Source organism: Lycorma delicatula, chromosome 2 (assembly GCF_047948215.1).
Source record: "Lycorma delicatula isolate Av1 chromosome 2, ASM4794821v1, whole genome shotgun sequence".
Lineage (NCBI taxonomy): Eukaryota > Metazoa > Arthropoda > Insecta > Hemiptera > Fulgoridae > Lycorma > Lycorma delicatula.
The window spans coordinates 238,055,478-238,070,879 of NC_134456.1; the positions used below are offsets into that span (position 1 = coordinate 238,055,478).

Consider the following 15,402-nt stretch of genomic DNA (forward strand, 5'->3'; position numbering starts at 1 on the left):
AGCGTCTTTATCTTTTCACCTTGTACTGTTACTCCGAATCTAAATTGTTCTTTAACATCATTAACTGCTAGTTCCATGTAAAGATTAAAAAGTAACGGAGATAGGGAACATCCTTGTCGGACTCCCTTTCTTATTAGGGCTTCTTTCTTATGTTCTTCAATTGTTATTGTTGCTGTTTGGTTCCTGTACACGTTAGCAATTGTTCTTCTATCTCTGTATTTGAACCCTAATTTTTTTAAAATGCTGAACATTTTAATCCAGTCTACGTTATCGAAAGCCTTTTCTAGGTCTATAAACGCCAAGTATGTTGGTTTGTTTTTCTTTAATCTTCCTTCTACTATTAATCTGAGGCCTAAAATTGCTTCCCTTGTCCCTATACTTTTCCTGAAACCAAATTGGTCTTCTCCTAACACTTCTTCCACTCTCCTCTCAATTCTTCTGTATAAAATTCTGGTTAAGAGTTTTGATGCATTACTAGTTAAACTAATTGTTCTGTATTCTTCACATTTATCTGCCCCTGCTTTCTTTGGTATCATAACTATAACACTTTTTTTGAAGTCTGATGGAAATTCCCCATTTTCATAAATATTACACACCAGTTTGAATCGCTTCTTCACCTGCACTGCGCAGTAATTCTACAGGTATTCCGTCTATTCCAGGAGCCTTTCTGCCATTTAAATCTTTTAATGCTCTCTTAAATTCAGATCTCAGTATTGTTTCTCCCATTTCATCCTCCTCAACTTCCTCTTCTTCCTCAATAAAACCATTTTCTAATTCATTTCCTCCGTATAACTCTTCAATATATTCCACCCATCTATCGACTTTACCTTTCGTATTATATATAGGTGTACCATCTTTGTTTAACACATTATTAGATTTTAATTTATGTACCCCAAAATTTTCCTTAACTTTCCTGTATGCTCCGTCTATTTTACCAATGTTCATTTCTCTTTCCACTTCTGAACACTTTTCTTTAATCCACTCTTCTTTCGCCAGTTTGCACTTCCTGTTTATAGCATTTCTTAATTGCCGATAGTTCCTTTTACTTTCTTCATCACTAGCATTCTTATATTTTCTACGTTCATCCATCAGCTGCAATATATCGTCTGAAACCCAAGGTTTTCTACCAGTTCTCTTTATTCCGCCTAAGTTTGCTTCTGCTGATTTAAGAATTTCCTTTTTAACATTCTCCCATTCTTCTTCTACATTTTCTACCTTATCTTTTTTACTCAGACCTCTTGCGATGTCCTCCTCAAAAATCTTCTTTACCTCCTCTTCCTCAAGCTTCTCTAAATTCCACCGATTCATCTGACACCTTTTCTTCAGGTTTTTAAACCCCAATCTACATTTCTTTCTTTTCATTTAAAAACAAATAAAAAATATTTATTAAGCATAAAATTTGCTTATTCTTATTTGCTTATTTTGTGCTGATTCTCCAATTCTCTTTTGTAAATCATCGATATCTTCTGGCTTATTATGATAAACAATACTTCTCAAGTGCTCCGTATACAGTAATCCGATGGTGATCTCGTTGGCCATTCTATTTGACCTCTTCGTCCAATCCATCTTCCAGGAAAAAATACATTTAAAATTTCAGGTATCTGGAAATCGAAATGAAGCGGGGAACCATATTGTTGAAACCAAATGTTTTGGAAGTCGGGGAGAACAACGTTTTGAATGTTTGGAATGATAGTCAAGAAGTAAAGCCTCATATTTCACTGCGTTTAAATTTCCATCGATAAATATAGGTCCTATCAATTGACCACCGACAATAACTGCCCGTACATTTACTTTGACTGGATACTGTTTATGTAACCCACCGGGTTGGTCTAGTGGTGAACGCGTCTTCCCAAATCAGCTGATTTGGAAGTCGAGAGTTCCAGAGTTCAAGTCCTAGTAAAGCCAGCTATTTTTACACGGAATTGAATACTAGATCGTGGATACCGGTGTTTTTTGGTGGTTGGGTTTCAATTAACCACACATCTCAGGAACGGTCGAACTGAGAATGTACAAGACTACACTTCATTTACACTCTCATACATATCATCCTCTGAAGAATTATCTAAACGGTAGTTACCGGAGGCTAAACAGGAAAAAGAAAGAAAGAAAGGATACTATTTATGTGACTCACGATACCAGTGTGGATTAATATCAGTCCGGTATCGAATATTATGGTGATTTACATAGCCATTTAAAGAAAACGTGGTCTCTTCACTGAAAAAATATGTTGCTTAATAAATTAGGATTTGCCCAAATATTGTTCATCATAATTTCGCAGAACTCTAATATTCGATCACAGTGATTAAATTCTTGCACCAGACAAATTTTGAAGGCTTTGAAATTTTCACTCTTTAAAATTCGAATCGCTGAACTTACCTTCTCGTACTGGTGCACGAGTCGAGGAATGAGGATTCTCAATAAAATCTTGCATAATCTCTAACGATGTGTTATTTAGACTTCCCTGGTTTTCCCCTATTATTATTATTCCCTATTTCTTCAAATCGTTTCACGGTCTTTGACATTGAATCTTTTGAAATAGGGTTACGATTATTAAATGTCACACTAAACTACTCGCAAAATTCATTATACGACGTAACTCTTTGACTAAAGCCCCTCAACATTGAAAGCGAGTGAGTTAAGCCTTGTTCACTAAGTGACATGTTGATAGCAGTTAGCACAGAAAAAATTAATTCGGTAAAAAATAATTACAAAAAAGGTAAATAAAAAAAGTTGCTTAAAAATGCGGTAAAGGTGGACAAATCAATTAGACAACCGATCACAATAAATTTTCCCAAGAAACTAACATTGTAATAATGAAACACTCTAAATTGAATAATACACAACAATGAAGTAAGCTTCATTATTAGAACAACGGTAAGTAACCATCAATAACAAATTGATATGCGTGAGTAAGAGTCAATATTTTAATTTATTTGCTCATTAAATTGATACAAAAAAAGGTTTTTGTGTTAAAAATACAAATTTAAAAAATTTAATTCTTAAAATAGATTTTAATTAAATTAGAGTAAATTTCTTTATTAAGTAAGTTTAATTTTTTTTTATTATTTGAATTTACTAAATTTAGTAATTTTCAAAATTCTAAATTTATCTCATCGCATTTTGGGTAAAGAGATCTTATCAATTATATTATTTATACCATTTTTCTCGTCTTAAAAAGATCTTTAAAATGATTTAACACAAAAAGGGTGTTTAGATTTAAAATATTTGAGTTACAACCCCTTGGGGCACCCCCAAAAAGGGGTTGAATTTTTATTTCTCTTCAAAAGGTAAAGTAGATGACCGACACCTTATCGTTCCAGATACAGCATTCTATCTGGAACGATTTTAAAGTTGTTGAGGGATTTCCACAATTTAGACATTGTATACCATTTTCTTTAAAAAAAAAAAACCATCTAGTATAATATAGAATAAAAATACTTGTAAAGTAGATTTACATAAATAAATACATAGAATAAAAAATCTGATGTGGATACCACATGAATTCCTTGTGCGCCTAATAAATTACATATATACATTTATTGCTGCACTTCATTTAAACGTATTTCATTTGAAAGTAAGATACGATCCTCCAATTCTTTAGAATTTTTTAATTTATTTTTTATTATTGAATTAGTATTTATTATAAAAAGTTTTTAACAATCACAGATTAATAATTATTAGTAGATCAATACAAATAAATTAAAAAAAAAAACTTATAAAAAGGAAATTAAGTCGGATTCGAACCGATGTGCCTTCCCCTTGTAAGATTCAAATATTTCATTAATTAAAATTGTATTTGGTTATAACTCTGGAACCAGTGAAACTAAGTACCGCTTGTGGTATATCGTTGAAAATCTCTCATTGACGGCTTATTACTGCAGTTAAGAAAAAATGCCAAAATCCAAATTTGTTTGGGTTTTGGGCTTTTTTAGACACTTTCGGCCCAGTCGATTGTAATCAAAAAGGGAGGTGCACAACTAGATGTTATTACAGTCCTAAATCCAAAATCTCAACATCCTACGGCTAATCGTTTTTGAGTTATGCGAAATACATAGTACATACAGACGTCACGCCGAACCTAGTCAAAATGGTTTCAGGGATGATCAAAATGGATATTTCCGTTGAAATTTGAAAACCGAAATTTTTCGCGATCACAATACTTTCTTTACTTCATACAAGGAAGTAAAAATAAAAACTGTGTATTTATATATTAAGAAGTTTTTTTTAATAATATTATTTCAATATTATAAATAAAAATATGTAAAACAATATAAATAAAAATATATTTATATTATAAATATAAATATAAATGTGTTAAACAAAGATGGTACACCAATATATAATACGAAAGGTAAAGTCGATAGATGGGTGGAATATATTGAAGAGTTATACGGAGGAAATGAATTAGAAAATGGTGTTATAGAGGAAGTTGAGGAGGATGAAATGGGAGAAACAATACTGAGATCTGAATTTAAGAGAGCATTAAAATATTTAAATGGCAGAAAGGCTCCTGAAATAGACGGAATACCTGTAGAATTACTGCGCAGTGTAGGTGAGGAAGCGATTGATAGATTATACAAACTGGTGTGTAATATTTATGAAAATGGGGAATTTCCATCAGACTTCAAAAAAAGTGTTATAGTTATGATACCAAAGAAAGCAGGGGCAGATAAATGTGAAGAATACAGAACAATTAGTTTAACTAGTCATGCATCAAAAATCTTAACTAGAATTTTATACAGAAGAATTGAGAGGAGAGTGGAAGAAGTGTTAGGAGAAGACCCATTTGGTTTCAGGAAAAGTATAGGGACAAGGGAAGCAATTTTAGGCCTCAGATTAATAGTAGAAGGAAGATTAAAGAAAAACAAACCGACATACTTGGCGTTTATAGACCTAGAAAAGGCTTTCGATAACGTAGACTGGAATAAAATGTTCAGCATTTTAAAAAAATTAGGGTTCAAATACAGAGATAGAAGAACAATTGCTAACATGTACAGGAACCAAACAGCAACAATAACAATTGAAGAACATAAGAAAGAAGCCCTAATAAGAAAGGGAGTCCGACAAGGATGTTCCCTATCGCCGTTACTTTTTAATCTTTACATGGAACTAGCAGTTAATGATGTTAAAGAACAATTTAGATTCGGAGTAACAGTACAAGGTGAAAAGATAAAGATGCTACGATTTGCTGATGATATAGTAATTCTAGCCGAGAGTAAAAAGGATTTAGAAGAAACAATGAACGGCATAGATGAAGTCCTACGCAAGAACTAACGCGTGAAAATAAACAAGAACAAAACAAAAGTAATGAAATGTAGTAGAAATAACAAAGATGGACCGCTGAATGTGAAAATAGGAGGAGAAAAGATTACGGAGGTAGAAGAATTTTGTTATTTGGGAAGTAAAATTACTAAAGATGGACGAAGCAGGAGCGATATAAAATGCCGAATAGCACAAGCTAAACGAGCCTTCAGTAAGAAATATAATTTGTTTACATCAAAAATTAATTTAAATGTCAGGAAAAGATTTTTGAAAGCGTATGTTTGGAGTGTCGCTTTATATGGAAGTGAAACTTGGACGATCGGAGTATCTGAGAAGAAAAGATTAGAAGCTTTTGAAATGCGGTGCTATAGGAGAATGTTAAAAATCAGATGGATGGATAAAGTGACAAATGAAGAGGTATTGCGGCAAATAGATGAAGAAAGAAGCATTTGGAAAAATATAGTTAAAAGAAGAGACAGACTTATAGGCCACATACTAAGGCATCCTGAAATAGTCGCTTTAATTTTGGAAGGACAGGTAGAAGGGAAAAATTGTGTAGGCAGGCCACGTTTGGAGTATGTAAAACAAATTGTTGGGGATGTAGGATGTAGAGGGTATACTGAAATGAAACGACTAGCACTAGATAGGGAATCTTGGAGAGCTGCATCAAACCAGTCAAATGACTGAAGACAAAAAAAATAAAAAAAATAAAAAATAAAAATAATTATAAATTTAAAAAATGTATATAGTTTTTTCTTCTTTCGATTAGATCTTGTTGCATTTACGTTCTTCTTTCCGTTGTTTTCAGTAGTTTTTCATTCTTTCCGAGAGTGCTTGTTTTTGGTGATCTGTAAATTTTTTGGAGCTGTTCTTCGGTTTTTTCTTTTCGTCTAGTTCAAAGTCCTATCGATTGTTTTTCGAAACTCTATTTCTATTTGTTATTATTCTTTTCCGAATTTTTATTTACTTTTTATAGGTCTTGGTTTACTTCCCGGTGCCGCCCTATTTCTATTTTTCTATCTTTTTAAAAGCTGAATTATATAATTGTTTTGTAAGTCTATTGTCATTCATTCTATAATATGATACAAAAACCTCATTCTTCTTTCCCGCATTTCCGTTTCTAAATCTTGTATTTATTGGTAAATTTCTTTGTTAGATTTAAGCCTATAACCTTCCTCTGTTCTTTTGGGTTCAAAAATTTTCCTTAAAATTCTTCTTTTTTTTAAAATTTTTTACACTAAACTTTCCTAAACATTCGTTTGCGTATTAGTCTTCTGGGCAAGTTACTGTTTTGTAGTGTCGTCTTACGCTTTATAACTTAGGAGTTTCATATTGTAAACATCCGTTATCAGTCTATAAGCTGTTTCCATTTTACGAATCCTACTTTTAATTCTTTATTTTTCTAGTAGAGTCGGTGTTGTTACTTTTCAAGATATTTAAATTTGGTTATTTATGTATATTTTGCCCCTTTTAAAAGTTTATTTCATCTACACAGTTCTTATCATTGTTTTTAAATTCTGTTATTTCATACGACATTTCTAAACCTATTTTTTTGCCGTCTTCTGCCAGTAATTAATTTTGCTTCTTCTGTATTTGTAGCTAGGACAACTACGTCATCTGCGAAGGTTAATTTTTTTCGCTTTCTAATTTTACAGATTCTGAGATTCGATGTTTAACCGCTTCTTTACTCCATTCTGTAATTTATTTTGTGTAATAATAATTTATACAATTATTAATGAGTTTTATATAATAATTTATATAAAGTATGTTATGAATAATCGTAAAAATAATTTAAATAAATTTAAAAACTACTTACAAAAAAGCAAAAAAAAAAAAAAAACAAACAAACCTGAGATGAGTTATTAACTCTTTGGAAATTGGTTTCTAAGTTTGTAACCAAAATTAAATAGCATCAGTGACCCTTATCTAGAATTCATTATACTAAAGTGCATAAAAATACGTTTTATAATTTGAAGATATGCAAAACTAATCATAAAAAAGCAAAAAAAAAAAATTAGACACTATTCTGCACCCTTGAATGAAATCGCCTAAATATTACAAAATCTAGTTGATATATTATTGTAATGGAATTTATTAATTAGTACAAGAATGTGACCGAGTCTAGAAACGATAAAAAATTTAAAAAAAAAGTCGGGGCGCACGCCGTTGGTTTAACATGAAATGTTAAAAACCTTTGATGAAGTTCTTCCGAGCTACAGATCGATCAACTTATCTGTAGAGTTAAATGGGAAAGCCACCATCGTATTTTTTTGAACAAAACTGAGAATCTCCAATGGAAAATTTTAATTTCTTCATTTGGCCAACTCTACTGGTAAATTGTTCGGTCTGTATGTCGGCGAGTCGTTTTTAGTGTATTGGATTGAAATAAAAACGAGACATTGACAGCGTACTAAATTTAATTTTAACATAAAAGAGACAGTAAATGGTTAGAACTCACCGGGTTGGTCTAGTGGTGAACGCGTCTTCCCAAATCAGCGGATAGTCGAGAGTTCCAGCGTTCAAGTCCTAGTAAAGTCAGACACTAAATGGTACATGATATTTATTTGACTAATATTGGACGATAATTTTGTTCAACGTCGGTGTGTGATATGAGAAGTGAGACGTAAGGCATAATAAGCAGCGGTAGAGATGCTCGCGCTGTCGCGTTCATTGAGCGCGCCGAGTCAGCTTTGTGACCCTCCCGAAACATTCTCGTTCGCTCGGCACCGGACATTGGGGGTACCTTTGCGTGGTCCGTAACCTTCCCTTTCCGACGATATGCGTAATTTATATTTCCGGCTGGCTTTTACGCGGCGTGAGGATGACGTACGGAATGTTTTTACTTTTCACATGTTTCTTTTAATTTTTTACACACAAATATTGTCCAAAATACACTTATTATTACTTAAATCGATCTATCTCGACAAACTCTAAACACAAACACATGAATCACCGAGCTGTCAGGTCTAAGTCGTGAGCTATACTGAATTGAAATGAACGAGAGCGCCAGTTTTGGGCAATCTGAGATGTCCCCCCCCCCCCCCTACCAAACCGCTCATCAGTGACGTAAACTCAAAGTCGTATCGGCGAGCTGACTATGTAAGTTATAAAATGACACCGCATTTACGTTTCTGACACGAATAGTTAGGGAGTTATTAAGTTAGAATGATGCAGACCTTTTCGCTACGCTAAATATGTCTGTTCTAGTACCCTTATATTTCGAGAAGATTTTAAAGACATTTCAAGTCAAAAGGGATTTTTGGCTCTAATCTGTTTATGAGGGTTTGAATAAGATGAAACACCATCAGAAAGTAAGTATCTTAGTTACCCTAAGACATATATAAAAATGTATCTATTCTTTGAGTAAATTTTTGAAATAAGGAACCCATGACTTATTTTGACATTTGTAGGATTTTAAAAAGTACATGCGTATAAGAATTTTTAAAACAATTACATATTGATAAAAATTTTTCTTGCACACCATAGATGAATCTACAGTGTTGTTGTGAGACAATAGCATAAACTAGCAGTAGGAAATATCTATACATAATTCAACTAAACAAATAAGTGAATACAAATAACCCAGTACAGTTTACAGATTCCAATGACATATATTGACATATTATTATTATTATTATGCTTTTACGGCCAACATGGGACCACTTAAGTCAATTTTAGTTGGATCTTTTCTGAGAAAAGCGTGTTATTTTACTCTTTCGAGCTGCCCAGTATTTCTTCATCCGTTCAGATCTTGCTTTCTTTTCTTCATCCGTAAACACCCTCTTCGTTGTATTTTGTCGTTTGTCTGTCTTTTGTTTAAATCTAATGCTTTTATCTTTTAGCTTTGTAATTTTTCCAGTTTTATTCTGTAGGTCAGTCAGGGAAATTCCCAATTCTTTCATATCTTCTCTAATTTCTTTGATCCATCCTACTTCTAGCTTTTGGAACCAGAGCTTTTCAATGATATTTCTTGACGGTCTTGTTTTCTGAGTGATTTTGAAAAGGGTCTCGCTTCCGTAGGTGACTTCTGGCTGTACTACAGTTTTATAATGTTTAAGTTTTGTTTTAGCAGAAAGGCATTTTTTGTTATATGTTGACCTAGTTAATTTTTGGGATTTAATCATTTTATTTGTCCTGTTTTGCCATGTCACTTTTTCATTTAAATTATAAGTTATTATTTCCCCTAGATATTTAAATCGTTTTACTATTTTAATTTTCTGATTGTTTACCGTAACGTGCTCTATTACCAGAGGATCTATGGCCATCAGTTCAGTTTTTTCGAAAGAGATATGAAGCCCTATCTTTTGTGCTAGGTTTTGAAGGCTCATGATTTGTGTTTTGGCTTCTTGAATATTATTTGCTAAAAGAGCGAGGTCATCTGCAAATCCCATTTTTATATTTTTGGGATTTATTTCATACCATTTTCTCATGACAAATTCGAGGGCGCAGTTAAAAAGGAGTGGTGAGAGGCCGTCTCCTTGCCTCAATCCAGTTTTTATGTAGAAGGGTTGAGAGAGTTCACCTCTGAATTTCACTCTGGACTGGGTATTGGTTAAGTTAATATATTGACATATATTTTATATTAAAATGATAAATATACTTTATCATTAAATGGTCAATGCCCCCTTGACCGATTGTGACTAAAATTAAATGGCATCAATGCCCCATATATAGCAATCATTGTGCCAATTTTCATCCGAATTGTTTATCCAGTCTACAGATGACATTAAGCATACAACAGCCTAACGTATCTAAATACATCCTTTTGAAATTTTTCAATGCCATTATTTTTTCTTGTCCACCGGGCTGGTCTAATATAATATACGTTTTATAAACGACAAATGCGGAAGATTTCGTAACGAAGCTTGTAGCGAATTTAATTCTGAGAAAATTAATGTAAATACAGCAAATGATTTAACAGAAATATTGTAATATAAATCTAAAAAAATCTGAAGTGGGCACTACATTACTTCCTTCTACGCCTATTAAATTTCATATACACATTTCTTTTTATGATAAGTTCATAAAATTTTATTTCATTAATAACTTCTAATTTTTTTTTTTATAGTTTTATTGATTTATTATTTATCTTAATTTTTTTTTTACATCAGAGGTTAATAATTATTAATAAATCAATATATTTATGTTTAAAAAAAGGCACATCGAATTTGAACCGATGTGCCTTTACCTTGTAATAATCCAAATATTTTATTATTTAAAATTTTATCTGGCTATAACTCTGGAACCGATGAAAATAAGTACCACTTATGATGTATGTTGAACAGCTCTCGATGAGGGCTTATTACTGCAGTTAAGAAAATTCAAATTTTTTGAATTTTGGGATTTTTTGGACACTTTTGGTTCAGTCGATTGCAATCAAAAGGGGAGGTGCACGACTAGATGTTACAACAGTTCTAAATCCAAAAAATTTTAACATCCTACGCGTTTTTGAGTTATGCGAGATAGATACGCACATATACAGACGTCACGCCGAAACTAATCAAAATGGATATTTCCGTTGAAACTCGAAATTTTTCGTGATCAAAATATTTCCTTTACTTCGTGTAAGGAAGTAAAAAAAAAAACAAAAAAAAAAACATGTTTTTGGAGACCAAATTTTGTGTTTTACGTCGGATATCATAAAACCTACTGGAGTTACAATTCTGGGATCTATTTCATCCAATTTCCCGGCTCAGATTATATAAGAAATCACTAACTTTACTTTGTAATTTGGGCCCTAAAGTTTACAGTAGAATTTCTCTTTATTAGAAGAGTTGAAATCCGGGCGAAATCTTTCGCTAGCCGTAACTCGAAAACAAAGAGTTTCTAGATATATGTTTATATGAACTTTTTTCAATATTTTCACCGGTAGAACATATGTCCTGAAAGTTTCTTCTTGGGATACTGTGTATATGGTATCTATGCATTATCAATAAACATATTTGCTGACAGGTGTTATCATTTTTCATCACGTAGATTTGATAATAATATTAGCAACACCATAATACTTTAATAGATAAAATAGTAATGCATTGTTTACATAGTTTTACCTTAAATCTAATATCACCCTGTTTAGTTTTTTTAATTTACGTCACCGATAAAAAGGAATTTATTTAAATAAATAAAGGCGGTGTTTTGAATACTATTTCCGATAATATACGGTTTTAAGTTATAGATTAAAGGCGAGGCGAAAACAAATATGTTTATCGCGCACGTCCTTATCCTGTAGTCACTTTGTGTACTTGGTTACTAATATTTGTATTATTATGAAAATGTATAAATTTAACCGAGCGTGTATTTCCGTATCTAGAAGGAGACTCAGGGTTGGGCCGTAGTCCGAGGCGCCATTCTAATAAGTACAGAAATTGAAAATTATAATGTTTTTAAAGTATCTGCATCATTATTAAAGGTGTTATTCAGTATGTTAGGCGACAATATTTGAATGGAGACAATATTTAATCGGAAACGTTATCTAATTACTGTAAGAAATATATTTTTTTAATCAAACCGTGGGTTCTTACAGCTTAGGTTTTGTAAGCGACTAAATATTTTATTGGAGTGCTCTACTTTTTGTGATAAGCTAATAATTATTAATGTTACTAACGGATTATTAGTTTAAGAAAGTTCTCGGTTTTCCTTTTGCTTGTGTATTTTCATAATATAGCTGTTGAAAAGTTTTCCAAATTTTAATTTTTGATAGTCTTTCACTTTCATTGTAACTAGAGGATATTGTTTAATATGTTCAAATATTTAACGTCTACTAAATGCTCTGTTTCTCGACAGAGGGATACATTTTATCTTATTTTGTTTGATGATTTCGTTACATAAGCTTGAAGCTTGTGCGTGGGAAATGGAAATTGAATTTCTGTAGGGTATGAAAAATGACATGCCCGACCAGGATTCGAACTTGGGACATCCGGATGTAAGGCCGACACGCTACCACTCGGCCACGGAATTAATCCGTAGCATTAATTCGTTGCTTTACTCTAGTTATTTCAATCTTTCTTGTCGTTATAATAATGTAAAGTAAATGAAGAAGAACCAGTCAGAATTGTATTCTTTGATAGCAATAATTTTCATTATACAGGTACTTGTAATGAACAGAATGAAAGTGTCATTTTATGGAACTGAATGAATACTTTCTGAATTTCAATTTATTTGGCATGATACTATGCAAAAGTGTTTGGTTCAGGTAACGGACAACCACTTCAGTTTTTATTTTTGTAAATCTGACGAGCGATGCTTGTTATCCTGACAATTTTTTTCCCAATTTTAGAATGGTTTATATTTAATTAGAAAACAGTTTCTCTAGTTAAGAAACATAAAATAAAAATAATTCAGAATATCGGCAGAAAAAGTATTTAATATTGGTAGATCAGTAAAAAAAAGGTGTATTTTAAACTTTTATAATAATAATAATCCCTTTTTACTTCCTTAAAAGAAGTAAAGGAAGTATGTGATCGCGAAAAATCTCGGTTATCACATTTCAACGGAAATATCCATTTTGATCATCCCTGAATCCATTTTGACTAGTTCCGGCGTGACCTCTTTACATATGTATGTATCTCGCATAACTCAAAAACGATTAGTCGTAGGATGTCGAAATTTTGGATTTAGGACTGCTGTAACATTTAGTTGTGCACCTCCCCTTCTGATTACAATCGACAGAACCAAAAGTGTCCAAAAACGCCCAAAATCCAAACAAATTTGGATTTTGAACTTTTTCTTAATTGGAGTAATAAGCTCTCATTCAGAGATCTTCAACGGTATATCATAAATGGTACTTATTTTCATTGGTTCCAGAGTTGCAGCCAAATAAAATTTTAATTAATGAAATATTTGGATCTTACAAGAGGAAGACATAGCACATCGATTCAAATCAGACTTCCATCTCCTTTTTTTTTACCTTTTTTTTAATCTAAATATATTGATTTATTAATAATTATTAACCTCTTATTGTAAAAATGTTTTACAGTAAATAATTCAATAATAATAGTAAAAAAAATTTGAAAAAATATCAGAAATTATTAATGAAGTAAAATTTTATGTAGTTTTCATTTTAAATTATGTGTATATGTAATTTAATATCCGTACAAGGAAATCACGTAGTGTCCACATCAGATTTTTTTTATTCAAAAATTGTTTCAAATTTCATTGGTTATTAATTATTATGGCCTTAATTCTTTTAATAAAAGATATTTAACATAGTGAGATAGAGAAAGGAACCCCCATTAAAATCTAATAACGCAAAAAATAATAAAAAAAAACATTATAAAAATTAAAAAATAAAAATAAATATATTAAAATAAAAAAAACTATAATAAATCTAACTAAAAAAAGAAAACAAAGTATGGAAATAAAGGATTAAACATCGATATGAAGAATTTAATTAAATAAAATAATGGGTGACCAATCAATTTTCGGACAGTTTTAATTTGTTTAAATATATTTATCTTGTAGAAATAGCAGGCATTTAAGGTGTTTAATGATTAAGTTCTCACCAGATCTTACACTGATAAGAAAATTTTGTCCTTCAACGAAAATATTTAAATGCAGTCGGGATGCTCTGAATAGTAATTACCTTTATTAAATAGTAATTATTCTACATTAAGTAGCCTTTATGTCTGAAAAATATATTTAAACAAATTAACACTGTCTGAAAGTTGATTGGTTCTACCATTATTTTTTTCATTAAAAAGTTCATAACGTTGTTTAGTTCTTTATTTCCTTACCTTGTTTTCTGTTTTGTTTTTTTTTTAGTTCGATTTATTGTAGCTTTTTTACTTCAATTTATTTTATTTTTTAATTTTTATTATTTAATACTTTTTAGTGATCGTCGAGAAAAATTCACGATTCGAAAACTTATGGACATAACGTATTTACGGTACTGAACCAAATAAGGAAACTGTAAATATTTCAGTTTATTTATTTAATTGGCGTATACCAATATAAACTTATATAGATTTCTCAAGCGATTGAGTTCCTGGAGAGACTTTTTATCGTGCGGATCATACAGCAATTTTCTGGGATCCAAACAACTAATGGCTAAACTCTCCGACTGTCTCACGCGACTCAGTGCTACGTAGACGCTGGCAAAGATGTAAGTGTTCACATCTACGACACCTCTAACAAGGGTAGTTCCTTGTACTTTATGGATCATCACAGTCCAGCACAATACTACTGGCAGCAGACGCCGTTCTATTTTGCCCTGTCTCCCTAAAGCACCAAATTCGACAATAGCGGACTCGATCTTCAATCTGATACCGACAGCATTACCTCTAATCGTATTGTCATCAAACGTTAGAAAGACCGTTTATGGGAGCTCGCCGGGCTCAAGCTGGTCACGGCATAGCGCAGGCCACTCGATGTTACTGAACATATCAGTCTATTATTTTTGTTCTGGTTTGGTTTCACCGTGATTTTGTATTAAACTAGCAAATACGACGCTCGGCTGATAAATTTTGCACACTAGCGTGCTATACGGAGACAAAAAGTACTATCGAGTTGGGCGTGGCGGCATATAATAACTAAAATCCCCCTCTAAAAACCTGCGATATTGCGTTGAAATCCGTTTGTTCTCAGTAGCAGTTAAAATGGAGTCGAGTATGGTCAATATATTAATACGGTTAAAACAGCGCGCAGTGATCAAATTTTTAACAGCAGAGAATCTGAATCTTACGAATGTTTTTCATCGTTTAAAAGCTGTTAACGGTAGTGAAACTGTTGACAGGAATACTGTGTATAGATGGAAGTTGAAATTTCGCGGATTGAAGCTGGTAAAGCGACAATTGATGACGCACCTCGCAGTGGACGACCAGTTTCTGTGACTGACGAGAAACATCGAAAGGAGTTGGACGATTATCTTCAAAGTGACCTGCAAATCACCCAGAAACGCATCGCTATTTAGTTAGGCATAACTAAAGAACGAGTAGGCCATATTATCAAGCAGTTGGGTTACCGTAACATCTGTGCACAATAGGTTCCGCGCAACCTGTCTGATGGCTTTCTGCAAGTTGAAGTTTGACTCCGTAAATTTTTTCCGCAAGCTTGATTTGGCCCTGTACGATTTCCACTTTTTCCCTCATCTCAAGAGGGATCTCAAAGGTAATCATTACATTACTGACGATGAGGTGAAGGAAA

At 32.3% G+C, this 15,402-nt stretch overlaps 1 protein-coding gene and 1 long non-coding RNA gene across 2 annotated transcripts in view; one reads left to right on the top strand and one right to left on the bottom strand.

Moving 5' to 3' along the window:
- Positions 1 to 8,191, bottom strand: part of LOC142319786 (uncharacterized) — an 88,189-nt gene extending 79,998 nt beyond the window's left edge. Inside the window, exon 1 of the long non-coding RNA XR_012755272.1 lies at positions 7,721 to 8,191. This is a non-coding gene — a long non-coding RNA (uncharacterized LOC142319786). The remainder of the gene's footprint in view (positions 1 to 7,720) is intronic.
- Positions 1 to 15,402, top strand: part of LOC142319785 (facilitated glucose transporter protein 1-like) — a 291,657-nt gene that overhangs the window by 3,859 nt on the left and 272,396 nt on the right. The window lies entirely within an intron of this gene.